Here is a 27,640-nt window from a genome sequence, read left to right as displayed (position 1 = left end):
GCCCCCCAGGTGATTCTGAAGCCCCCACATTCAAAAGCCATATACATAGGCCACAGAGACAAGAAAAGCAATGTATTTTTGAACTGATTGATTCAATGGAAATTATAATGTATTTATTTCTTTGCAGGACCTCGTTTGATTCCAGCTTACACATCATAGCCACCTTATGTTGACTGATGATAAATTCCTTATTGGATTTTCACTTGAATATATTCTCCCTTTATTACCTACTAAATTATTTCTTATTTCTGAGATGGTTTTGTTTTTTCTTTCAGTATACTTCTTGAATTTATTTGCATTTCATTCATTGACTGTGTTTTTGTTTTCTTTTTCTCGTTTCTGGTTTTAAGTTTTGTTTGTTTGTTTGTTTGTTTTTTTAGACGGAGTCTCGCTATATCGCCCAGGCTGGAGTGCAGTGGCGCAATCCCAGCTAACTGCAAGCTCCGCCTTCCCGGTTCACGCCATTCTCCTGCCTCGGCCTCCCGAGTAGCCGGGACTACAGGCGCCCGCCACCATGCCCAGCTAATTTTTTGTATTTTTAGTAGAGACGGGATTTCACTTTGTTAGCCAGGATGGTCTTGATCTCCTGACCTCATGATCCGCCCGCCTCGGCCTCCCAAAATGCTGGGATTACAGGCAGGAGCCACTGCGCCTGGCCTCTGGTTTTTAGTTTTGAATTTCTGATTCTATTTTTAAAAATATCTCCAAATTCTTGTTTGATGATTCTACATTCAAATTAGAGTATTGTGTTAACAATTCTCTTCTGCTTTGTGGTGGTGTTTTGGAGAGAATTTTGATAAGCTGATGTTTTGATTTACAGGATCTGTTTTCTCCTTACAGTGTCTTTGGATAGAATTTTGCTTTTTTTTTTTTTTTTTGTATACCTACATACTTTATGTCAGGTTTCCTAGTTCAAGCACACCCTCTTCTGTTGGTACAGTGTTTGTGTGGTTTTCCCTTAAAAGTACGCCTCTGAGGAATCATTTTTCTTTGACTTCTTTCCCTTCACTCTCATTTTCGGTGGTACACTACACATATTTCCATTTAACTCCTTTTCTCTCAGAAGAACTAGATCTTGGAGCCTGCCACCTCCGCTCTGCTCACCCCAAGCTGCTTTTCTGTACCTGGGGCTGTGAACTACCAAGTTTTAGACCTGTGTTTACTATTTTGGCAACAAGTATTGCACTTTCTCTTTCTGGGGGTAATTTTTTTCACTGCTGCTTGCGTTTCCAATGGAGTTACTTAAGCCCCCACTCCCCCATTCTCTACATCCACTGCTAGCTGGTGGCAATAGTAGGAGCTACTTTGTCTGTCTCTGAGTAATGCAAAAGGCATGAAGTTTTATTTGCTGTCCTTTATGTTTGCTTTTTAGCTTTTGTGCAGAGGATTTATGGAGAGACTTGGACCCCAGTTGCTGGTCTTATCCTCCAGTGACTCAGTACTTCATAATGAGGAAGTTGTACCTTCTTGGAGCCAGGCATGGAGGCGCATCTGGGAGTCCAAATGAGAGCTCCCAAACATGCAGAGAAATTTCAGAGCCTCAGTTCACACGCTTTCACCCTTTCCATCAGAATTATATTTCCCAAGTTTCTTTCTGATATAAACTAGGTGGATCACTGTTCTCATTTCAGAATGAAAGCTGCTTTTTGACTTGCTGTCCTTTTCTGCTTCCTGCTGATCCACATAACTTAACACTTAATAAAACTCTAATGCAGATACGTATGTTAAACTACACTAGTGTCTCTTCCACACCGTATTATTTCTTTAAATTATGGCAAATAATAACAGGATTGATAACATTTATTTTCCTTTCTAATCCTTTTCCCTCCAAGATTACAGCTTTACTGCATTTTGGTGGTGATGATGGGGGTCTAATCAGAACATAATTCCACATACTCTGCAATATAAGTGTTTATCTATTGTGCCTCATTATTTATGTATTTTTCAATTCTCATTGATGACCGAAGGGAAGCTTAGCGGCCTCTGATGATGATTTGACTTGAAAGTAGCTATTTTTTTCCCCACAGTCATTGAAAACAGTTTGCTTCTTTTTGAATCAACGTTTGTGAAGTCATCTTACATAATGTTTTTCTATATGTAACAACATATTGTGTTTTTCTTTTCCTTTTTTATTCTTCAGTCATGAAATCAGAGATTCATAGTGGGTTGTTGCAGTAATCATTAATATCAGTGTGGCAATTCTATGAATGCTTCATTTCTTTTCAAATGAGCAAGAAAGAAGTGATTTTTATGAAGTAAGAAATAATCCCATTTTTTCCACTATCACACTCAAAGGACTTCACATCACAGATCCTGCTTTTTATGATCATGCATATGTCAACTTTACACATAATACATAATAAACATTTCCTAAGAGATCAGACCTCACTATCAATAAAAAAGATCCATGCAAAGCATTTTGTTAAGAACAAAGTAACAGGACAAAATAGAAATTTGTTGGGAAAAACACAAAGCTCAAGTATATCTTTCTGAATCCAATAGTATAGGAAAAATGAAAAATTACTAATTCTGCTTTTCTTTAAAAGGAAATGTCCTAAGTAAATTTAAATTGACAAATCATTTTTAGGGAGCATGATGATTCCGGATCATGTTCAAAGTCACACGCTGCTGGGCACAGTGGTTCATGCCTGTAATCCCAACACTTTAGGAGCCTGAGGTGGGAGGATCCCTTGAGCCCAGGAGTTTAAGACCAGCCTGGGCAAGACAGTGAGACCTCTTTCCTACAAAACATAAAAATAAAGATTAGTCGGGCTTGGTGGCATGCACCTGTAGTCCCAGCTACTCGGGAGGCTGAGGTGGGAGGATCACCTGAGCCTGGGACATGAACAGGTTGCAGTGAGCTGAGATTGTACCACTGCACTACAACATGGCAACAGAGCAAGACCCCATCACAAACAAACAAACAACAAAGTCACATATGTACACTCATTCTCTAATAATTCATAAAGGTTTTAGGTAAACAAATATGAAAGCACTATCTTCTGGTGGAATAGTTGCTGAAAAATAATTCTTAACAATCATGTGCAGAATGTGAATAAATTACAGTGGATTTACCAACCACAGTAACCATAAGATGGCCAGATAAAGTACCAACTCTAAAATAATTACTCAAAGCTTAGATATTCTAAAATCAATGGTCTTTTGTTGGTTGCTTTTGATGTTAGAAAAGCCCACTGAAAATCACTATTGCTTACAGAATTCCGTGATGGGGTGTTCTGTGTCATAAAGTCAGATTTTTTAAAAGGCAGCAACATGCAGTTGAGTGGAGGCAGGTAAATCAAAGGAAAGTGTGAGAAGGCCTTCTGAGATTACATCCTTTTACCATGTTTGCCAACCATGCAACAACAAATCTCTCTCTTCTCCTGTTTCTCTCTCTTATTGTATGTCTTATAATTATTAGGACATTTAAAATTTGTGAATATAATATGCAGTTTTTTCTTTTGTTAAAAAAGACATAACAAATGAAATCTTAATTTGAATTTTCCCCTTGAAAAATCTTTCTCTTAGAGGAGCAGAATATTGTAATATAGCCCCAAGTCAAGTTTGAATTGTTCCACTACATGTATACTGTTCTATAACCAAGGAAACAGAATAATAAAAATTACTCATTTATATTTTTCAGTTGGACAAATCAGCTCTAGGCAACAAACAATGGCTGTATAGAAAGTCATAATCAAAATGATCTATAACATTTCTGCCAATGTGTATGTCAACACACTCTCTGCATTCATAGAAGTTTTCCACAATTGAATAAGAACCTAAGTTAAAGTTCACAAATTAAGTATTCCTGTAATAAACAGTAACCTGGTTTTGCCAAATAATTTTGACTTTGTTTTAGAATTAACTTGAGTTAGTGCTAAAAGGGATACTTATCATCGAGGACAGAGGGTGTCAAGCTTCTTCTGTACAGGGCCAGATCGTAGATATTTTAGGCTTTGCAAGGCATACAGTGTCTGTTGTGATTACTCAACTCTGAAGACGTAGCACTAAAAGCAGCCATAGATAATATAAGTGATAGGTGTGTTTCTGTTGCAATACAAATTTATTTATGAATGATAGAACTTGAATTTCATATAATTTTCTCATGTTACAAAGTATGTTTCCTTTCAATTTTGTTCAATTATATAAAAATATAAAAAGATTTCTTAGCTCATGGGCCATATAAAAACAGATGTAGGACCAGATTTGGTCCCAGGGTTATTGTTTATTGACACTTTATCTGGGAAACTGTGTTAATTGTTTTAGGGGTATTTGATAAATATGATGTTGATGCTAATGGTATTGAAGACAAAGATGATTAACATGATGATGACTAAGAAGATAACTGGAGTGAACACTAGAACCAATCCAATGCGTTTACCATTTAGAATACGAAGGTCAAATTTCTTGACCTTATGCAACAATTCCTTTAGTAAAATTTTCTTATTTTTTTGTAATGGTAGTTTAGCTCTCCACAGTAGTCCACCAATTTCTTAGACAAAAAAGAAGATTCCTATTTTTGTTTCAAATATAAATAGTGCTTGTCATTCATAGTCATCAATCATCATCCACTTGCTAAGATGTAACAGAAAGTATTATATATTTGTCATATTTGTTTCACAAGGTTTCAATCATATTTTTCCATTATGTGAATTTTTCCCTTGAAAGTAGAATATATATTGCTAATAAATATGTATTAATCTCGTTTTTTTACTACCACTGTCTCTAATATGTAAATTGTAAAAAGTCTTCCATGTAATAATAGCTTTCCTACTTTAATTCAAATACAACTAGAGAACTAAAAACTAATCAAGAATCTGGCACCATGTCTAGCCATATCATTCTCTACTTGCTGTACTCCAACAGTGATTCGTTCAAGTTGTAGAAGTCACTGGTAAATAAAAAGTTTTGATAATGGGGTAAACATTTTGATCATTTTAAAGTAATGTCCTGACCAGTTTTGATGCTGTGGAAAGAAACATGGCTTTTTGTCAGTCCCTGCTTCTCACCCCAGAATTGAGGAAGCTGGATTTCAGCCAAAGTTAAACTCTTAGCAGTCTCATTAGTTGAGCCAAAATTGAAGTTGACCTGCTTGCCTAAAGAAAAATAGTCATCCCAAATCAACTGCCACTATGATGGAGTCTTCAAACCATGGCTAGCTTGACTCACAGTGACCTTTTCTAACTGAGAGCATGATGCATTAAGCATCAAGGACCCCCAAAACAGATTGGAGTATGGACGTGGTAGGGGGGTAGAAATCCAGGTGGAATGGACATGAATACACATATGGTGCAGATGCTTTTTATCACTGATTCATTCATTCAAACTTTTATCCTGTGCTAGTACATGCTTGGCAGTGAGGGAGGGATTGTCCAGGAACTTGGAGTCTCATTCTGCTAGTACTCACCTGGACTCCATACTTGAAAAATTCCACCCATTAGACCAGAAGAAATTTCACCTTTCACATCACTTCAGAATGACCCAGGAGGCAATTTCAACCTGTCTGCTTCTTTTACTCCCTCCTGAATTCTGTGAGAAACACTTCCTAATAGCTATGATATTGACGGAGTGGTTGGTGCTGCTCACATGTGCTGGTAAACAAGAATTGCTTGTGAGAACGTATCATCCAATGAGCCCAAGTGGACCAACAAAGTGGCCACTACAACTTGACAATAAAAGGAAAGATATTATTATAAAGAATCATTATGTCCTGGAAGTATTTTCTTGAATTGGTATTTAAGATGATGGATAATTTATATTTCAAATGACACAAACATATTGTACACTTAGATTCATGCTTTAAATGTTAAAACCTATGTGCCAGGCAATGTGCTTGACATTTTAAAATAGATTATCTCTCATCTTCCCCTAAGTCTGAATATGTAGCATATATGCCCAGTACTTAGGAATACTCGATTGGAAGCAGTATGTAATTGAAAACATTTGGTAAATCACATAAAGATTTCTTCAAACATCTTTGTGAAGAACAAAATAAAATAACTATAATATGGTTTATAATAAAATCACTAGTTTTTAGATGTGATGTTAGAATTATAGATCTATTTTTAGATGTCTTAATTTAGTGGAATATGGTTGTGGAGAAGTAGGTTGAAATCAGTTTTCAAAATGATCATTTTTTTTCTAGTAAGCCCATTATTCATGATAAAGGCTTCAGAGAATATGAGTCATTTCTCCATTTTATTTTAATGGTGAACTGTGGTGTGCAAATTATCTGTGCTTATCTTATTGTGCACAAATAAGTGACCTAAGGAGCTGCACAATTGTTTATGTTGGACCTCGTTCCTAAATGTCACCACGCTAACTTGCTATTTACTTTATACGGCAGTTATGAGAGACAATTCATCTCTCATGTATGAGCATGATTTTTATTTTAGCCATCAATAACCGTGACAATGATAATACACTGTAAGACTGATAATGATGAGGTTTTTCCCTACCAGCTTAGTATAATTGATAGGAAAAATAAAAAGATCAATAAAACCGTGAACTCTTGCCTTGACTAAGCAACTGACAATATAGAGACGTTTAGAGTAATTTGATTAAAATATGAACAAAAAAATTAATCATGAACGATAATTTATAGAACAGACTTACCAAAATGATTATTCGGGGTGTGTGTGTGTGTGTGTGTGTGGGTGTGTGTGTGGTGGGGGAGATAATGGAAGAAAAAAATCAAAGAAAGTATAATAATCCTCATGGGTTAAAACCCAGGGTAAGGAAGGTAATAAGATGTCAGAAGAAATAATCATCAACCACATGATTCTCAAGGGAGAAGAAGAGGAAGGTGGTGGTCATCAAGGGCAGGCAGATCACAAGGGAATAACAGCTAGTTGGTCAAATTTACCATATCCTACTTATCAAACATCTCTGAAGTGACTAGGAAGCCCTACCTTCTCCCTTGAAACTCTAAAATGACTCCTGGATTGGGACTGATTGAAGTTTTTAGGTCATACATCCCACTATCATAACCATAATGGGTCCAACTTAGGAGAAATTAAGCTACAAATAATATAGACTTACAAAGGTATAAAATTAATTCTGTGTTAACAGTGGGAAATTATACAATCGTGGTCTATTAAATTCAACTTAGATGTACCTAAGTGACTAGATTAGTGCAAATAAAGGGAATTAGGGGAATATTTAGAAATTTTATTAGCAGTTTAAAAACAATAGATTGGGGAGTGAAAAGCGTCATGTATAAGGAGAATAATTATGGCAGATTTAACTGCTAAATTATTTTTAATCTTAGTTTGAGGATCCTGTTTTGATTCAGAAATTAATGGTAATAGGTTTTAAATCTATATGTGGAGATTTTTTTTTGGAGAAAGGGGGGGAAATCTTTCCATTGGTGACTTTTAGTTTGACTGGCTTATGGTCAGAGTATATGGTCTGTAAATCTCTATGTTTTGAAGTTTGTTAAAGTTTGTCTCATCAAATTCATGAGTAGTTTTTGATATTTTTTCATGGAATAAGAGAAGTGCGTATATTCTCTGTAGGCAGCACGGTGGTTGAGGCTTAAGACCATAGGCCCTAGACCATAGATCTCAAGACCGTCGGCTCTGCTGCTCTCTGGCCATGGAGTATTAGGCAAGTTACCTGTTCAGTCAGTGCCTCAGTTTTCTATCTATAAAAGGCTGTTAGGAAGAGTTTATGAGATAATATGTCAGACCTCAGAAGAAAACCAGCATGTCTTTCTTGATGTAAGTATGACGTAATTGCTTATTAAACATCTATTATTTTTTCTACCTATTGTTTTTCCACATGCATACACACACACACACACACACACACACAACTGTTGATTGCATTATTTAAATCATTGCTTTTTTCCTCTTTACTTAATTACAACTCTTAGAATTTTACAAACAAAGCCCCTATTTATCATTTGGTTTTATCCAGTTGCATTTCTGGAAGTTTGCATTATGTATTCTATGGCTATATTGCTTGGTGCAAATACGTTTATAGTTCTTCCGTTTTCCACTTCCGTAATACTCCTTTTGTTCTATGGCTACAATCTTGAGTTCCACCTGAGATGATATTGATAAAGTAACTCCAACTTTTTTTTGGTTCTTACATTTACCAGGCACTTCTTGTTTATCCTTATACTTTTGAACATGTTTTAAAGCTTTATTTCAGATGTGCTTTTTAAAAGCAGATGGGTTTTGTCTTTCATCCCAATCTAAAAGTCTTTGTCCCTCTATTGGAACCCTCATTTACACTTATTATCACATGAATTTGATTTCATTCTCACACCTTTAATAAACTATTTAATATTATATACTACTTAATTTTCTCATTTCTTTAATTCTTACTTTTGCTGAGTTCATCAAGTTTCTTTTAACTCATTTTGCACTCTCTATTTCCAACCTCCCCTGCTCCCTGCCCTGCATTAAAGGAAAATTATGTGAGGTAACTCTTATAAGCAGTAGATTTTAAATGGTTAAATTGTATTATGAATAGTTAAGAGCTACTGGTAGAAGATTTTATGTCAAAGAATGAAAATAAAACACTTAAACAATTTTTGTAAAATATGAGTTTTTTTTTTTTAACAATGGAAGAGTTGGTATTGATTTTTTAATGTGTTCCCTAAAATAGAAACTTGGTAGAAGACACAGTTGGTTTTTAAAAATTTAGTTCTTTAAAAGTGGAATTCCAGAGGGTGTTGAATATTCTTTTCACAAACCACTGAAAACAAGAGGAAACAGAACTACATGTCCTCAAATGTAATCTCTTTGTGAGGCCTGATGTAGGTGCTGGCTTTTAGTAATCTTTCCTGTCTAATGACATCAGATGAAAGCAGGCTGGCTGTCAAATATTTACAAGCTTGCACTTAGCTCAAAGTTGAGTATACAAAAATTGCAGTGATTCTTTTATTTATTAATCTATTCTGTTCCGTAAGGTGCAATTATCCTGTAAACATAGCATCTTAACACAGCTTAAAAAGCTAATTAGTGTAGGCCCTTTGGAAAACCTCAAACATTTTGGTCCTTCCAGTTCTTCTATGCAAATGCTGCTCTGCGGAAAGTTCCCAGGCTGAGGAAATGGAAGTCTTTCCAAAAAATTCATAAAGGCTCTGATCTGCATCCCCTCTTCACATTATCTTTACGCCGTGTGATTTTAAAATAAAATATGTTTAAAAAGTTAAGCACATCAGCGGTTAGAGATCTTTGTTGAGCAAGCTAAGAAGCCTCCTTCTCCCTTCCCCCGAAGATGTGCAAAAACTTTTAACTGTCCTCATGCTGCTGCTGGGCCTTCTGTCCTTTATCCCGTACATGTCCCCAAAGGAGCTCACTGGGAGGTAAATGAATGCAACAGATTCTCACTAAGCATTTTTATTCAAGTCCATCCACGGTCGCATTCTGGAGAGCACTGGGGAAGTGAGGTGGGGAGCAGCAGTAAAAACAGTAGCGAGCTGTCAGTGGTGCAGTTTGTCATTGGTCCCCACACAAAAGGCAGACTGTCACAATAAACAGCATTTACTCCTTTCATATTTGTGGCTTAGGGCTGGAGAAGGGGAGGTGTCACTGGTCGTAATTGTAGAACACACAAATAATAATAGTAGCTTGCAAATCATAGATCAAAGAAAACAGAGGGAGCTGGCAGGGATGAAGGCAAGAAAATAGATGCTTCCAGCACAAGCTAATTTACTACCCTTTAAAAAATATGTTCTTCTTTCCAACAGTAAAAGTGGAATGATTGTGTTTGCCCTTTCAGCTGCAGGTAAGGGAGATGAAACTTCTAAATCATCGGTCTCGTGAATTATTTTGGGCACACAAGTATGGGTAGATTGTTTTTCATTCAAGAGATATTTTATAAATTAATGGGCATTAGCTTTACAAACTAGATGTGAGTGGTAACCCTTCTGCTGACTGTAAACACTACTGTGTTGCGTGCAGCAGCTTGTTAAAGCCTATAGGAATGCATGCATGAGGCCTTTCAGATGAGCTTTCTTAGAGATGAAGATTGATTTTGTGATCTGGAAAGAATTCCTGGTTTCTATTACATTTGGACAGTCTGATCTCGTCGGAGGTAAGACATCCAGCACCCTGACGATTTCAGGCTTGAATTACACCTTCCCTTTTGGACTCTCCAAAACATGAGAAATATGACAGCATGCAATGCTAAAATTGAGTCCGCATATGATACAGACACTGAGCAACCTTGTCATTCTCTGCAACCTATGGAAACTCAATGGGAGAATTCCCATAAGATGACAGGGACTGAGAAACTCCCCACGCTATTACAATATTGGAAGGTGTGCTGCTGGTGAAGGCATTTACTGCTGGTGAAAAGTGTGTATTGTGGCTTCTAATAAAAACCTGTGAAACCACATGGGTGTAAAGTAATTTTTTTTCAACTTTTCAAGAAACTGGTGACAATGCTAAGTTCACTGTTTCAGCTTTGGGTGTGAAGTATTTCACCCTATTTGTGATGGCAGGTTTACATCTGTGCTGTAACCTATTCTTACAGCAACATAATTGGAACTAGATTTCACATACAGACAGGGTTTCTCCTTATGGATTGCCTGTGATCGCCCCCAACACAAAATATGATAAACTGTGTATGAATCATACATGTATATTAGCACTCTGTGTGAGTATAGGAGGATTAGCTAGTACTTTTCCAAAGAAAGAATGCTTTGTCCTAATATGGAAAGTTGACAATCCCCAAGGCACAGAAGGAGCTAGCTAGGCAGTCCTGAGCATAATAGTAGAATGCCCTAGACAGGAGAATAACCTGGAGTTTACTTGTGAAGACATTTTGGCCATCAGCATGCGAGTAGTCAGGTTGCAGACTTTGCTGGTTGTTAGCCCTAACATTTGCTTTCGTACAGCAGTTTTGACAGTTGCACTGCTCACAGCAAACTGCCATCGGAGTTTGTTCTGCCTCAGTGCCACTTGGCTGTCACAGCCTGTCATGAGGCAAGAAAGCTCTAAAAACCTAACCCCATCCGACAGGGTTTAATCATTCCTATTACTCCTGTTGCCTGCACAGGCCACCTTGGAGCACATAGCATTCAGTTTTACCCCTCCAACAGCACCTGTTTCATAGGCTTCCATTGTTTTATTATTATTTTAAACAGTGATAAGCTACATTGTTTTGAGGAGACAAAAAATCAGCAAAGAAATTGATTTATTTATCAAAACAATAATACTGAAATTGACCACTGATGAACCAAACCCAAATGAAACCAAAACTGTCTAAGTTTAAGTTGCTTTTTTTTTTCCTATTTATGCTGCTGGGCAAGAAGGGAGGTAACCCTTCTGTTGTTTCACTAGGATAACAAGGCAGAAGGGAATTGGTTATTTCTCCATTAGACAAAGCATATGGGAAAAGACATTAGCAACTTTTGTCCCCGTCACCCTTTGTCTCGGATATCTTTACATGCACTTACTTGCTTTTCTTGATCTGTGAAATTAGGAGAGCCTACTTCTTGGTCATTGGCCAACTCCCCTAGCACAGAGACACTCACTGAGGATTATTTAGAGATTTGGTACGTCATCATCACATATTTCCCAAGAAAGTGCCCTCAACTGCTATCAATGAGGCGACAGTACACCAGAGATCACATATTTAGCCTCCTTTTTGCTTGTTAAAATAAGAGACAGCAATCAGGGGCAATATAATATTCCCCACCATAATGAAATGCAAACAGTCTTGTAAACACTACTAGTATTGAATTCATCAAGACCCAACAAACCTTGATTGATATTTACTCTTACAAACACATAGTAGCCTATTCCCATAACAATCCACAGAGAACGGGAAAGGCAGGAGAGCAGCATTACTAAGGACGAAGTGACAGAAATGCATGTATTGATGTCACTTAGCCACATATGTTATAGTATCTCTTCTGGAGTACATGTTTGGGTTAAAAGTTGCTTAATTTTGGCCAAATATAATGATTTCACAGAATTAATATAAATAATTGGTCTGATTTCTGAATGGTCACTTCAACTTTGTGTTTAGATTCAAGCCATTTGGCATAGTATGTGTACTCAAATTTTTAAATTAATTGGCTCTTATCCTTTTAAGAAGTTTGACAAACTTCTTAGTTTATCCAAGGTATAATAGATTTTTAATTAGAACAATCCGAATCTTTTCCTAGAATCATGTTATACCATAAAAATAATCACATTAAGTAAAAAAACAGTAAGGGTACAAAAAAGGAAAGAACATTTGCAAAACTAGTACATTGGAAAATTTTAAATGGAAATAATAAAGAAAAATCGAGAATAATGAAAAAACTAAACGAGTACTCCACAAGTAAGTGAATGGTGAACAACTAGATACAAGATTAGGAGGGCTTTTGTTCCCCTCCTTTTAGATATCGTTCGAATAAAATGCAATAAACACAGGCTAGTGTCTAGGATATGTGGAGAGACCAAGGACTTCACCACTTTAATTTACTGGCATCTTGGCAATAAAATTGCCCAAGCAACTGGCACTGAGCTGACCCTCATGTCTGATGCAGGAGAAACTAGTAAGAGTTCACTGGCAACCAGCAGATCCTCAGGTCTGCCCTTGAGAGCTGACTTTCCAAAATCTAACAAAACACGTGACCTCGATAATGTCTTTGGAAAGTTAATGATAATGAAGGCTAGAGGAATCCTTTGGCCCGTACAATGACATTTTCGTATTCGGGGGGTTGCAGGTTATATTAATTAAGGGTCATGACTAATAATGGAATAGAAATGTCAGACATGGATTGCTATGAGACAATTAGAAACTCTTTAGAATTGTCCAATCCTGAAACGAGAGTCATGACCGTAGTTGGGTTTGCCTGCTATCCAAGGCCCTCCAGAACACGGTTCAGCCTAGCTTTCCAGCTTTCTATAATCACCTCCCAATCACAACCCTCATGTCCAATCCAGATTGGCTTAGTAATTATTTCTTAAACATATTTAATACATCTCCACTGTCATTCCTTTGTTCATGGCACTTTCTATTGAAATGTTCTTCCCTTCTTTACCATTTGAGATATTACCCATGTTTTGAAGACCCATTTCACAATCTTTCTTATCCATGAAATATTTCCTCATTTCTCCATCCAAATATGTCTCTTTCTTCTACTGAAACATCTAAAGCATAGTGTTTGTATTTTCCTGACAAAAGTAGGTTATTTTACATGTCTTTTTCTCCCTATTGTTTTATAAGCAATTTAAGAGCAAGGATTATATGATTGTCTGCGTGTGTGTGTGTGTGTGTGTGTGTCACTGGGCTATAGAACATGGTGCTGGCAAAGGCATTAAATGAAGATGATGAGTTGTTTCTTTGTTATTGTTGTTTCTTTTATTTTGTTAAAACCATCATAGATAACTTCAAGACTTGCTTTTGTCAAATATGCTAATGTGATTGCCAGTCTAGTTACTTGATGGAAGACTTGTGATTAGTAAACTGATTTATAGCATAAAAGATAGTTTAAATATCTGCTGACATAACTATATGTATAAAAAGTGTTTTGCAAAAAACATCCTTGTCAATCTCATACAGTTGCTTCTTCCCCCACATCATTTTACTACCTAAATGAATCAAGCCTCATTCAGCTCCCAAATTCTATGAACTCTCCCCAGTGTTGCCTGCCGGCTGAGGAATCCCAGCCCATCATTTTGATGAGTACAGACTTACATAGTCCCTCCTCTGTACCTAGTACAATGTGTGGGTATGACATGCAAGGAGATCTCTAAGTCACTATGCCATCTGCTTGTCCAAAGTAAAAAACAACAAAACTACATGCAAATAATAAGCAGTACCTAAAACATTTCTTTTGGGACCTAAAACTGTAATATGCTACTAATGTGACTCATAGTGTCTTTTCAACAGGGTCTGTTTGCTGTTGATTTCAAAGGAAGTCAGTTTGATAATCAGCAAATAATCTAAAATTGAGAAAAATGGCTCAGGCCCAAGCACCAACCTGTACAAATATTTTTATATACCGAACTCAAGAGAAATCCATCTTTTTTTTTCATTTTTGCAAAAACAACTGTGGGTATTATCCAAAAATAGCTGACTGTTAACTAGACAACTAGCCAGATCTCTAATGCTCCACGCGGACTCTGGCTGTTGCATCTCCATCTGTACAGCCTGCTGCCTGCCTGTTTTGAATTATGGGGAGCAGAAAGGGGAATCCAAGAGATAAGGATTCAATGGCATAGGTTGCCTCTGCTCTTGCTTTCATGGGGGAGATATTTTTCTCTTTTATGCTTTGACAGTGTCTGATGATATAGGAATCCAACCAACCTCCTTACTTTTAAAGCATTTTTGTGTGAAGAACACCTGACCTATAGTTTGCTGAATACCAGGTGCAGATCTGATTACCTTCAGGTGTCCTAATGCTATTTGTACACATGTATTTCAGCTCTTTCTCATCCTTTGAGTCTATTTTTTTTACACTTCCAAACTTGAGGATTCTTATTTCCTTTAAACAAATAGTATGACACTTATTAAGCAGAGAATGCATTTGTAAGATGAATCAATGAATCATAATCACATACTTCCGCATCCAATGTTAGGTTTCAGCTATGAACACTAAATCTCTATGGTGTGAGTGACAGCAGGTAAAGGTTTTAAACTCATTCCAGCACATGGGATAAGTCTCGTCAGTTATTAAACTGCCACTGAGCTATTTTTAGTTTCTTTTTTTTTTTAGTACTCCTTTTTTTCTCTTGATCACATTATATGCCATGATTTTTAAAGATCTATTTTTTTCTATTTTGGAAACAAAAATAGAAATTCCTACAAACTGTTGACTTTACTTTTTCATAATTTTACTTTCTGTTTTGTGCTGTCTGTGCAGCAGGGGTTTGAGAAAATAAAACGGAGTATGTTGTGAATGACTCACACTCCAAAAAAATAAAATGATACCATTGGAGTGTGAGACAATAAATACTACTTTCCTTATTCTGTTTTGATTGATACCTACATTCCATTTTTTATTTTTATTTTTTGAAATGGAGTCTCGCTCTGTCACCCCGGCTGGAGTGCAGTGGTGCGATCTCTGCTCACTGAAACATCTGCCTCCAGGGTTCAAGCAATTTCCCTGTCTCAGCTTCCCTAGTAGCTGGTACTACAGGCACCCGCCACCATGCCCAGCTAATTTTTTTGTATTTTTAGTAGAGATAGGGTTTTACCATAATGGTCAGGCTGGTCTCAAACTCCTAACCTGAGGAGATCTGCCCGCCTCGGCCTCCCAAAATGCTGGGATTACAGGCGAGAGATACCTACATTCCATTTTAAAATCTAAACATAGTAACAAGAAATTTCAACAACTTATGTTACGGGTGACCTTGTCAGAAACAAGTCTCGTTTCCTTTCTGCAGAGCTGGTGTGGTGGAGAGAACCGTAGTTGGGCCACAGCCTGAGATGGAGAATATCAAAAGCAATGGCCTTTATAAAACAGAAATTGGGAATGTGAGTCCAGGTTGCTACTTTTAAGCTAACGAGTTTAAAAGCAGGAAATCTGCTAAAGGGAATTGAAATAATATGCAAGAAAGCCAAGTCAGGAAACAGGAGATAAGAATCAAGGTGATGGATTACAAAAAATCTGTGGTATACCTAGTGGAGAGGGGTAGGTTCAGGCTCCTGCAGGCAAGTTGTGACACTGGCTCTGTGCCTTCTTTTCGGTTCTTAATTTACAGGTCAGTCTTTGTCCCCAACAAAAGATCATGACAAAAATTCTCAATCAAAACTCCCACCCCAACACAAACAATGCGTGATACCAACTAATTTACGTGGAAAAAAACTAAACTTGGATGGAGGGAAGTGCCAGCACCTGCTCTATGGCTATGACCGTAGGATTTTTTCTGTAGCAATGACCGTTGGTTCTTGGTGTGATGAGGCCAGTGCTCATGCCCGCTACCCTAGGGCTTCCCTTAGGCTGTTGTACTTTTGAAAACATGTAATCAGCGAGGCGGGATGGTTAGCATTCTGGACTCCGACAATGTGTCATCGGTTCTGGATCAGAAAGCAGGTGCGTAACAACACTGTGAGGAGAGAGTTCCTAGAACGGGTCACAGAAGAAGTGTAATAGTCTTGGATTTCAGACTGGGAAAATGGCAGTTTCTTGTTTTTTTTTTCCTTTGGAAGGCTGTAGTAGTTGCTAAATTCAATTTTAAAAATGATTCTAACTTTAACATCAGCAGAAAACAAGATGGTTTGTTGGAAATAATTTGGGCTTCCAAATTAATTCTTGAGTTAAAAGACTGGACTCTTCATTTACTGAGGAGCTTTATATGACTCCATTTTCCAGTCCCTAAATTAACCCTAACCCCATAATGCTATTGTTAACTTTGAGGAAGTAAACGACCCTGGATCTCTAGCATGGAGATTTTAACAAAATAAGTGCTAATACTGTATCCCAGTAAACATAAATATATAAAATACAATTTTGATTATCCTACTGTGTGGTATGGGTAGCTGAAACTTAGTCTTGTGGTCAGTTTGAACAAGCAGCCAGCTGGTGAAAGGAATATTTTCACAAATTATTGCATGCTGAAATATTTTAAAGTAGGGGTCTCTCTGTAGAAGCAGATACAGCTTAAGTCAAGGGCATGCTGGTATGAAAATCAAAACAAAGTAATTGATTGTCCTTTTCTAAAAATGCAGAGGTGCTCTTCAATCACCCCTGTCGTGTACTGACCTTGTTGGAAGCCAACAGCATTCTTTTATATCATAGTTCTCTAAAGATATGCTATGGGTATCTGTTACCCTTTTTAAGAACTACCCAACATGTGGGTGGCCCGAAACTGACCCCACAAATCTCAGAGAAGCATAAGAGAAAGTTGCGGCCTCTTCGCTTTATTTGATATCTACCCAATATGTGATATTTGGTGGGGAACCCTGGCCTGGAAATCTGTGGGGTGTTATAAAAGTAAACATTTTGGGCTAATTAATGTCCTGGAATGAACTAGAATGAGTGCTTTCCTAAGGCTGACCTGATACAACAAAAAGTTTGGAATAAAATCCCGTAGAGATGTATTTCTAGAAAAGGAGTAATTGGATCCACTGGGTAGAAAAGTTAACTCTGCCTAGTTCAGCTAAACAGAAACCAGAAGAAAGGGCTAAAAAGGGTTTTATTTTATTGTTGTGATAGACCTGTGGACCTATTATAAGTGATAAAGTTGGTAACACTGTTAAGTACAGAAGATGAAATTTTCTTTAGCTTTCCCTTTTTCATCATTTAGGACACATACGAGGCACCAAATAAGACATGGTCCACCCTTGCCTGAAGAACTCATAATTCTGCCCTCCTCTCTTGAGGTTCTGCTACCCCCCAACCATGAACAAAGTGAGCTTTCAAGCCACCTTCCAGTAGCTCAGGATCACAGTATCACTTCACCCAAGTTTCGTGGCTGGAAACCTTTACTTTTCACGTCCAATAAAGCATCCCTTTCCCGTGTCCTTTCTTCTCTGCTTTACACATGGACCAAAGCAGGTGGACAAACTCATCTCTGTTAAGAGGCTGATAACTGATCAGTGGGTTCTATCTCATTGACTTGGGAGGGATTTCATTTTAATAAGGGATCACTGAAGACACAGAGATTAATCCAGAGAAATAAATAATTAATGGTACTGTGATAAGACAGTAAGAGACATATTTCGGGCAAGTGGGTGGTTCTGGAGCCCCTTTAAGAGCACCTCGTTAAGGACTATTTGATCCACACATTACACTAACTCTAGTTTTCCCACTTACAGAAAGAGGTCAAATTTGATAATAACAGGCATTAATTTAAAGAAGAATTTGAGACAAAATTAATGGTCTGAAGTTGCAATATAACTTTCATCTTGCAATATTCACAAAAGAAGCTGAGCTTGTTAACACACCAACCATCCTAAAAGTATACAATATTGATAATAAAAGCACAAAAATATAATAACTTTAAAAAGAAATCATCTTTTGAAACACTGCTAGCCAGAGTGCTCTGCAGATGAAAAGCAGAGAGAGACTTTCTCTTTATTACAGTCACATACTTGCCTTCAAACATTTTTCTTTTGAATGGGCAGAAATGAGTTTTCTTTTTTTTTAAAAAAGCAGTATTTCAAACAATGTGTTGTCTTGTGATAAGAGATCTGTTTTAATGTCTTTACAAAAGAGGACCTTCAAAATGGTATGTTACAGGGGAAAGCATTAGGATTACAAATCACACTCATTTTAAAGGACCCCAAAATCTGTAAAATTGCCCCACCCTTGCCAAGTTCTTTCTGCAAGATGCATTTTTCTTTTTCCTCAGGGAGATTTATGTTAGAGTTATTTGTTAGTGCTGCTTTGTGAAGAAAAAGAAGCCAAAAAGGACCTCTTTTAAAATTTCTCAAAACAGTTCCTACTATTTTTTTTCTAATCACAAGGGATAAAGTCAAATTAATGTATCTTCTTCCTAGAGATCTCCTCTAGAACAGTCTTGTTTAGAGAATAACCACTTAGGAAGCCAACTTTACTATTATATTTTCTTGCTATGTCTTTCCTTGAAAGTAAATGCTTTACTTTAGCATTTTGATCTTATACCATTATAATAAATATCCTCTAACATAGAATTTAAAAAATATGTTTGACTTATGTGTCTTATTTAGCAAAATTATTTGAAAAATATTTTAGAATTATTCTATAATATTCTAGATTTAAGTTACAGCGTAATAATTTATGCATGGTGTATGCAGTGACACCTGGCCCTCGGCCTCCTGTCTAACAATATACTAGACAAGAGTTATTCCTCCATAATTCACACCCTGTCATGTCTTATTGCTTAATTAAAGCACAACCTTCCTCCACATGACAAGCAATTGGACTGTTAACATTATAGATGATTATCCAACCTAACATATTTTATTTTTACAACTTACTTTTTTTTACATACACAGGATGCTTATTTCAGGGACACCTACCTCTGAAAACATGAAAAATCTGTTTTTTTACTCGCCTTCTGGCTACTGTATAAACCATCACTAGCAAAAACATGGGCAACATATTATGTGTTAGGAATTAGTAATTTCGACACAGAAATAGTCGTCTACCATCTATAAAACAGATTACTATGTGAGTTTGATGGCATTTGAGTGTTTAATATTTTCTTTTCTATGTTCTATTAATGACCAAGTTAACACTAAGGACTATGTATAGGCATGTGTACTTGTGAAATAAATGTAAATAAATAAAATGTTCACGGTCTGTATAAGAAGACCTTTAAATTCTACTGGAGAATGCAAAAGAGAATAAGTACATGATCAAACCTACCATGCACTTGGATAAGAAGATTATGTAGTGCAAAGATATTATATTTCCTCAAATTTACCTAGGAATTTAATAATAATTCAGTTCAAATTAAAAAATCAACAGCAATATTTTTAACTTGACAATCTGATACTAAAGTTTTTGGGTTAAAAAACAAGTACTTAAAAATTACTAGGAGAATCCTCGGGGAGGAGAGGAGAAAGCAGTAAATAAGGAGCACTTACTCCTGTCCTGTACTAAAACAGATTAGAGTGGTACAATAATTAGCATAGCTAGATGCTGGTAGAGAAATGCCAAGAGAATGAGAGAGATCAAAGTGAGTGTGGAAATAAACACAAATGCAAATAGAAATTTGGTGATGACATAAGTGATATTTGAAATAAATGGAATATAAAAAGTTGGTCAACTATTTGAAGAAAAAAGAAAACTGGATTCTTACCTAATTCTCTACCTCAAAATAAATTTCAAACGAATCAACATTTTAACATGAAAAATAGAATCATAAAAATTCTAGAACATAAATTCATTTATAAAGTTGATAAGACTTTTCCAAAAAGGATGTAAAACTCACAAGTCATAAAGACTGACAAAATTAAGCAGGAATGTAACAAATAAAAGCAAAGGGCAAATGGAAATCTGGGAGGAAATATATATTTGATACATATAAAATAATAATTTTCTTAATTTTAAAATAAAATATTCACATCAATCATAAAAAAGATAGCACAATAGAAAAGTGGGCAAAAATTAGGAAAACTACATTCTTGACTATATCAATATGGCCATCTTGGATATGATATTGTACTAAAGTTTTGCAGATGTTACCACCAGGGGAGACAGGACAAAGGGTACTTGGGATCTGTCTGTATTATTTCTCACAACTGTATGTGAATTTACAATGATCTCAAAATAAAAAGTTCAATTTCATTTTAAAAAGTACAAAAAATTTAAGAAAGGCAATTTATAGAAATAGAAAAATTCTAATGTCCAATAAACAGATGAAAAGATATTCATTTCTAGTCAAAATGCAAATAAAAAGGGGATAGGAAGAAATTTCTCCTTCTATTAACTTAGTAAAAATTTAAAATGCTCAATAAATGATGTTGTTAAGGGCAAGGGTATGAGGAAAATAGTCTCTCTTTTGCTGTTGGTGGAAGTATATATTTGTATAATCTTATTAGAAGGCAATTAGGCTATATACATAAACAAATTTTAAATGCACCTGCCCTTGACCCTCTGATGGGAATTGACTTCATGAATACAGAAGCAAAATTTCTCAAATATATACATATGCAGAGATATATAACCACACTGTTTGTAATAGTGAATAATTGGAAATGACAAAAGGGTACATCAATGGGAAAAAATACTGACTAAATACATTTTGGCATACCCGTAAGTAAGCAGCTATTAAAAAGAATGTGTCGAATATCTCTAAGCTAGTAATATACATCAAAAGTAAACAGGGAGGAAGCAATGTGTAAAACAATGTAAACGTTTTAGTATAAGTAAAAAAAAAATAGCTGATTAGTAGGGAAGTAGTTCAAGGGATAGGTATGATAGATGATAAAAAGAGAGGCAAATAGATTTCTGTGTAGGGAAAAATAAAGTGGTACCTAAGTAAGCAGAGTCATAGTTATACAGGTAGAATAAGACAGGTAGATAATTAAATGGCTGTCAATAGAAAGTATACAGCCAAAGAAACAAATTTTTCAGATTTTTTTCCTTATTACTACCCACAGACTACTGTACCCACCTCCTTAAATACCCTATCTTTGAATCACCAGACTCCATCACCCTTTATAGCCATTCTTCGTAATCATCTTCAGACCCCCCAGGCCATTGGCCTGCATTCCTTGGAGATTTTCTATCCTGGTTTACTCTCACCCTTTCCAACGTTACTCCTGACAAAATCCAGGGTGACTTGAATATCCACACTGGTCCCTTCAATAGCCTGGCCTCTCCCATTTGAATACCAAAGTTCTTGGACTCCAGCCTCCTCCACTCTCCTTTAACCACTCACTCACATGGTTGCAGTCTAGATTTGTTCATTACGAATAACCTCTCCATTATCTCAATGTTTAGCAGCCCATTGTTAATGCTCCCTCCTCCTGCTGTTCAGTTCCAGCTCCTTCCCTAGGGAACTCGGTCAGCCTGCAGCTGCACCTACACTCTTTTGATCCTAACACCATTCCTCTGCCTCTCACCCTCTCCCTTATCTGCTTATCCAGTTTCAATTCCACAATCCTGAACTGCAGTCACCTCCTCTCCCACACTATCCACTCATTTGCTCCACGAGTTTCTAAATATTCATTTGGTAAAACCCCAGCTACTGTTAAATCCAATTCTCTGTCAACTCCTTATCTGCACGTGCACAACTGAATGTCCTGAAGAAAACTACACAACACACAGAACAAATTGGGGATCACTCACCTCCACAGTCCTTTTGTGCTTCTGGGTTTTCATATTATTTCCCCATTCTGTTTATTCTCCCTCCCCAATCACAATTTCATGCATTTTTGTGTATCTTCAGAGCTTCTCCACAATCCTCAGCCTCAGCTCATGACCTTGTATATAGCATTAACACATAAAACGGAGAAGTGAGCCAGAAGAGATCTTCCCCAGGCTCTCCTTATCTATCTCCCTTTCTGCTTTTGTGCTTACTTATGGCAATTACTTTGCAATGGCTCAGCCTGCACTCTCGCCGTAGGCCTGATACCCTCTCATGGACCTCAGGGGACCTCAACAGTTCTTCCTTCTTTCTTGCATCATCCACTTTCCCTTATCAATGGAATCATTCCTAACAAATATAACAATTATAAAACATACTAATATGGTTCTATAAAAAACGCTTTCTCCCTCCTTCTGTCTACAGCTACCATTTCATTTTTTACATTCTGATTTCGTAACAAAATTCCTTCAATGAGCAGTCTCTCCTTTTCCCAATTTCTCTCCTCTATTCTCTTGGGCCTATTTCAGTTAGATTTTCTCTCTCACCACGAATGACCTAACATTGCTAATTTAAGCCAATCTTCCCATTCTCTGACATAATGACGGAATTTTACAAATGGCCTTCACTCGGCGTCCAGGAAACCACCCTTTTCTGGTTTCTTTCGACTTTATTGGCTACTCTGTAGAATCCTGAATTCTTAACATTGGGGTGTCCATGTTTAAACCCTCGATCTTCCTTTCTTCTCTACTCACAGTCACTCCTTTCACGATTTTACCCAGTCAGATGACCTTAAATACCATCCACATGCTGAGAATTCCTGAATTCCTATTTTCAACCAATATCTAAAGTAGACTCACAGACTACACTGTTCACCTGACATTTGCAATTAGAAATCTAAGAGGCATCTAAAATTGGGCAGGTCCAAACTGCAACCCAACCCACTTGTTCTCCTAGTCTTCCTTACCTTAGTAAATTATAACTCCATCCTTCTAGTTGCTCAGACCAAAAACTCCGGAGTCGTCTTTGGCTCTTCTTGATCTCTCATCTCATATCCAATCTATTAGCAAATTTTGGCAGTTGTGCTTTCCAAATACATTTGGAATGTAAAACTGCTTGAGACCACCTCTTCCTCTACCATTCTGTTCCAAGCTGCCCACATCCTTTGCCTGGATTTTTGCAATAGTCTCCAGCTAGCATCTCTGTTCTGCCCCTTCTCTTGTTTCGTCTGTTTTGAGTTTAACAACCAGGGATATCCCTTAAAAATATCCGTTAGATACTAAGTCACATCAGTCAGAATGGCTATTAATTATTAAAAAGCCAAAAAGCAGATGCTGATGAGTTTGCAGAGAAAAAGGAATACTTTTACACTCTTGGTGGGAGTGTACATTAATTCAACCATTATAGAAGACAGTTTAGTGATTCCTCAAAGACCTAGAGGCAGAGATACAATTTGACTAAGCAATCCCATTACTGTGTATATACCCAAAGGAATACAAATCATTCTATTACCAAGATACACGTGTGCGTATGTTAGTTGACGCACCATTCACAATAGCAAAGACATAGAATCAACCTAAATGCCCATCACTAATGGACTGGATAAAGAAAATGTGGTACATACACAACATGGAATACTATGCAACCATAAAAAGGAACAAGATCATGTCCTTTGCAGGGACATGGATAGATTTGGAAGCTGTTATCCTCAGCAAACTAAAGCAGGAACAGAAAACCAAATGCCGCATGTTCCCACTTGTAAGTGGGAGCTGAATGATGAGAACACATGGACACATGGCGGGGAAGAACACACACTAGGGCCTGTCGGGGTTGGGTGAGGGGAAGGGAGGGAGAGCAGCAAGAAGAATCGCTAATGGATGCTGGGTGTAATACCTAGGTAATGGGGATGATCTATGCAGCAAACCACCATGGCACACTTTTACCTATATAACAAACCTGCATGTCATGCACATGTACCCCTGAACTTAAAAGTTCAAGAAAAAAAGTATTCATCAGATTATGGCATCTCTCTCCTCAAAATCCTCCAAAATTCCACATCCAGGAAAAATGACCTTTAAAAGCTCCCCATCTTACATAGATGAAAAATTAAAATCTATGCATGGCCCCCCATTTTATGAGTCTGTGGCTGTCCTGCCACTCTTGACCTGGTGCCCACACTCCTGCCTATTCCGCCTCTCTGAGCCCCTCTGCTGCACTCACCTCACCAATGTCTTTTCTGAGAGCCTTTGCATCAGCTTCTTTCTTCCCGGAATGATTTCCCCAGGTATCTGCAGGGTTCCTTCCCTCACCTCCTTCAAGCCTTTGCTCAAATATCACTTTCTCAGGAAGAATTTCCTTATTTATAAAAGCACTTCCAATCACCCTTCCCTATTTTATTTTTCTCCATAGTACTTACACACATACACACATTTATATTCTTATTTATTCTGTCTATAGTCTGTTTTTTTCTCACAAGAATATAAGCCCCATGAGAGCCAGAAAGTCTTTTTTAAAAAATTCGTTTTGCTTAATATTATAATCCTAGCACCAGAAATAGTTCCTGGTACGTAAAAAGCCCTGACTAAGCATTTGTTGGGTTAATGCATAAATGATACATAGATATTTTTTAAGTATGCACTTCTATGAAAGAAATTTTAAGAAAGTACAACTAGTAATCATTTTGGAGGAGAGAGCATTTTGTAAATTTCTGTATTTTTTTTCCTAACCATGTATATTGTTACTTTTCAGAAGTCAGAATTACAACAACACAGATTATACTGGCAGCAAAATGATAGGACATCTGTTACTTTTTTTTGTATACTTCTGTTTTTTCTTAAAGGTAAAAAGTGTTTTAAATAAATCTACACGTTTTAAAAAATTGCTGTTAAAGTTACAAGCAAGGTCATACAGTAGTGGAATAAGGAATTGCCGAGCTCACTGAATAGCCCCACATCTGAAGAACTATGTGAATTTTAAATGAAGAAATAGTATAAGATGTCCTAACAAATGACACAAGCGATAAGTGATAAGTGCTCTGATTTGAAGGGCAGAGAAGAGTTTACTGAGGTTTGATTATATTATGTGCAGCTAGAGGGTGAACACCATTTCTCCTGCTATGTTCATTCATGGATCAACTAATAATAATATGGTTGTGATGTAACGTGGCAATGGAAAACTTGGATCTGGTAGTCCATGTTCAGAAACAGCATAGACTGAGCTGGTTTTATTAGTTTGAGTGATAGGCTATTATATTAATGGTTCCACCCGAGACAGGGTGGCCCTCGCGCATCCTAGTGCTGACTAGGACCCATTCTGTAATGAATGATGGCCTCTGTCAGGCACCAGCACTCTGATCATCCAACATGTACAAAGAAAAAAGTTACTAATAATTCAGGCACATTTTACCAGCTTACATCCAAAGGTATTGACAAGGCAGTATTGTTAAAGCATGCTGAGTTTTCAGTTAACTGCATTAAAAATATGTGAACTCCAGTAGAATTATCTGCCAATATTATGAACATATGGCTCCTTTTTTTAACTAATAAATATTTCTACAGATATGAGACTAATGAAGCACACAGTGATACTGCCTTTTCATGATTATTAAATATACAAATTCGCAAGAGACACTAATAGATTTAGGTCATCTCAAGCATAATTTCATAGAAAACCACTTCAAGTACCAGGCCTTACTTAGCATGTTATCTATGATGAATGAATGTGGTATGAACACACAATTACAGAAATAAAAATAAACACCCTGGCTTGTTGAGGTATATATTTCATGCTCAATGCACCTAAATAACTTTTTAAAAGAGAAATGTTATATTATTTATATTTCAGTGGCCTTGTTACATCGTATTGGATGCTGGGCTTCACCAAATTACAAAAAGATCTTACAGTCAAGAAGCTGTCCCATTTTTATTCCATTTCAGTCATAGAAAGACAGCCTTGATGCTAAAAGCATTTTATATTTTTTTACGAGATCATCAGCTCAGGATTTTCTGATATCTCTCAATTTTTCTCCACTTCAGCTTTTCTCACAGGTGATAATAAAGCTATTTTGATAGAAATGTAGCCATCTTATGGTTTTCTTTTTAAGTGGGGCTCCGTATTTTTCCCAATTTGAAACAGTAGGTACAGCAAAGTACAGCCGAGTGGAAAGAGGGCAAAGTGTGGAAGCAACATGTCTCCCGAATGTTTCAGGAATCCAAAGTCTGAATTCTCTTTCATTTTTGTTACTAGTTCATAGTGGTCCCTCCTAGATATTTTCTGAAACTAAACTTGTTTCCTTCTACCACCTTTTCCTTGACTTTTTTTTTTTTCCGGTGCTGATTTTTTGGAATGTGTAGGTTTGGTAATTTTTATCATTTTCAAGACTGATTGCAGTTATCTCTATTGTTTGGTATTTTTTCCTTTGGTTTTTCACCATTTGCTTTTTCTACTTCTGTTCATTTTGTTGTATCACTTATCTTTCTTATTAAAGTATTAAACTATCACTTAGTACTTTCTTAAACTAGAGTTCTTCGTGGTCTCCATTCCCTTGCTCTCCTTAAAAAATATATATAGTAAGACTCAAGTCTCATTTATATTTTGTCTGAATAACACATATATATTCATAGTGAAACATGTTAAATAAAGTTAATATTCTGAAATTCTCATATCATTCCTATTTTTCAAAAAAAATCAAAACTGAATTTTTCATAATTGTTAAGATATTAAAAATATCTGTCACTAAAAACTTCGAGATATACATACAGAAATCTAATATAGTATAATTTTGTTCATTTTTAGCAAATGGTCCTGTCTATAAATTTTATTTCAGACTACTAAACCACCTAGATCATGCCAAGTGGTTCATTAAATTTCATGGAAGTAAGAGCTTTAGAATACCTGTAGATTTCATTCAGGATGAAATAAACATAAAAGAAACATTTTGGTGTGTGCTTTGGTTGAGGCTGGGGATTAGGTGTGTTTACAGTTAGGTAAATTTCTGAAAACTAAATTCAGGGACTAAAATTGGATTTGATTTCAAACAATCCTTCCATAGCATATGCACCAGTTGCTATGCAACACAATTTAATATCAACAAATGATGCCAAGTGATTTTTGCATACTGTAATTGGCTTGCAAGTTTTGCTGCTTGAAAATTGTGAAGAGAATGTGATTATTTAAATTTCAATGGCTACGTTAAAAATGCTAATTTTTATAATTAAAAAAACCTACAACAGAAAACCTACATCTTAAAACTGAAGAAAATAACTGTCTTCTGTGATAATAAATGTACGAGAGTCTGCAAAGTTATTCTTCCACCCCGTGGGAAAGCATAGACCATATTGAGGTAGCTTTTGATGCTGGTCTACTCACCTAGCTTCTCTGATGAGTTGGCTGTGGAAAGCTTATATAGAGGCAGAGCTCAATTAGTGTAATTTATGTATCCTTGGACGTCAATCATTCCTGTTGAGAGGTGGGACTCGCAGGCTCTCAGTGCATTAATTAAGAGCTCATCTCAGCAGAGCCATCTTTCTACCTAAGGACCAAAAAGAAAGTTTTAATTAGATTTTTAAAAGCAAGTATGTCATATATGAAAGCAAGTATAGTTCTTTAGTTGGTTTGAGAGGCAACAATTGGAAGGGGCTCTTCCGGACAATACAAATGGTACCAGTTCTCAGTCATCTGTGACATTATGAGTAAGTGGGGGAGCTTCAGTCTTAAACATTGGTTTCGACCTTTGGACAATCACTTCATGAAATCACTGAAATTTTGACTATGTTGTTTCATTGCCAACATCATTATTGGACCCCTGTCTAATTATTGATGCAGAGCTGATGCTGATTGAATGCAATTACAACGTCAAGGACAGACAGGAGTTTTCTCTGATGGCTGGCTTTTTGTTCCACGCTAGCTTCTGACTGAATATGCAGTGGGCAATATAATGCAAGTTC

General features: G+C 36.6%; 1 protein-coding gene across 1 annotated transcript in view; it reads right to left on the bottom strand.

Annotated features, from left to right (window-relative positions):
- Nucleotides 1-27,164, bottom strand: part of TENM3 (teneurin transmembrane protein 3) — a 1,044,221-nt gene extending 1,017,057 nt beyond the window's left edge. Inside the window, exon 1 of the mRNA XM_058436908.1 lies at nt 27,063-27,164. The gene's annotated coding sequence lies outside the window, so the exon portion shown is untranslated. The remainder of the gene's footprint in view (nt 1-27,062) is intronic.
- Between the last annotated feature and the right edge of the window lie 476 nt (nt 27,165-27,640).

Source organism: Hylobates moloch, unplaced genomic scaffold (genome assembly GCF_009828535.3).
Source record: "Hylobates moloch isolate HMO894 unplaced genomic scaffold, HMol_V3 SCAFFOLD_3, whole genome shotgun sequence".
NCBI classification, from domain to species: domain Eukaryota; kingdom Metazoa; phylum Chordata; class Mammalia; order Primates; family Hylobatidae; genus Hylobates; species Hylobates moloch.
This window is presented reverse-complemented; position numbering and strand designations above follow the sequence as displayed.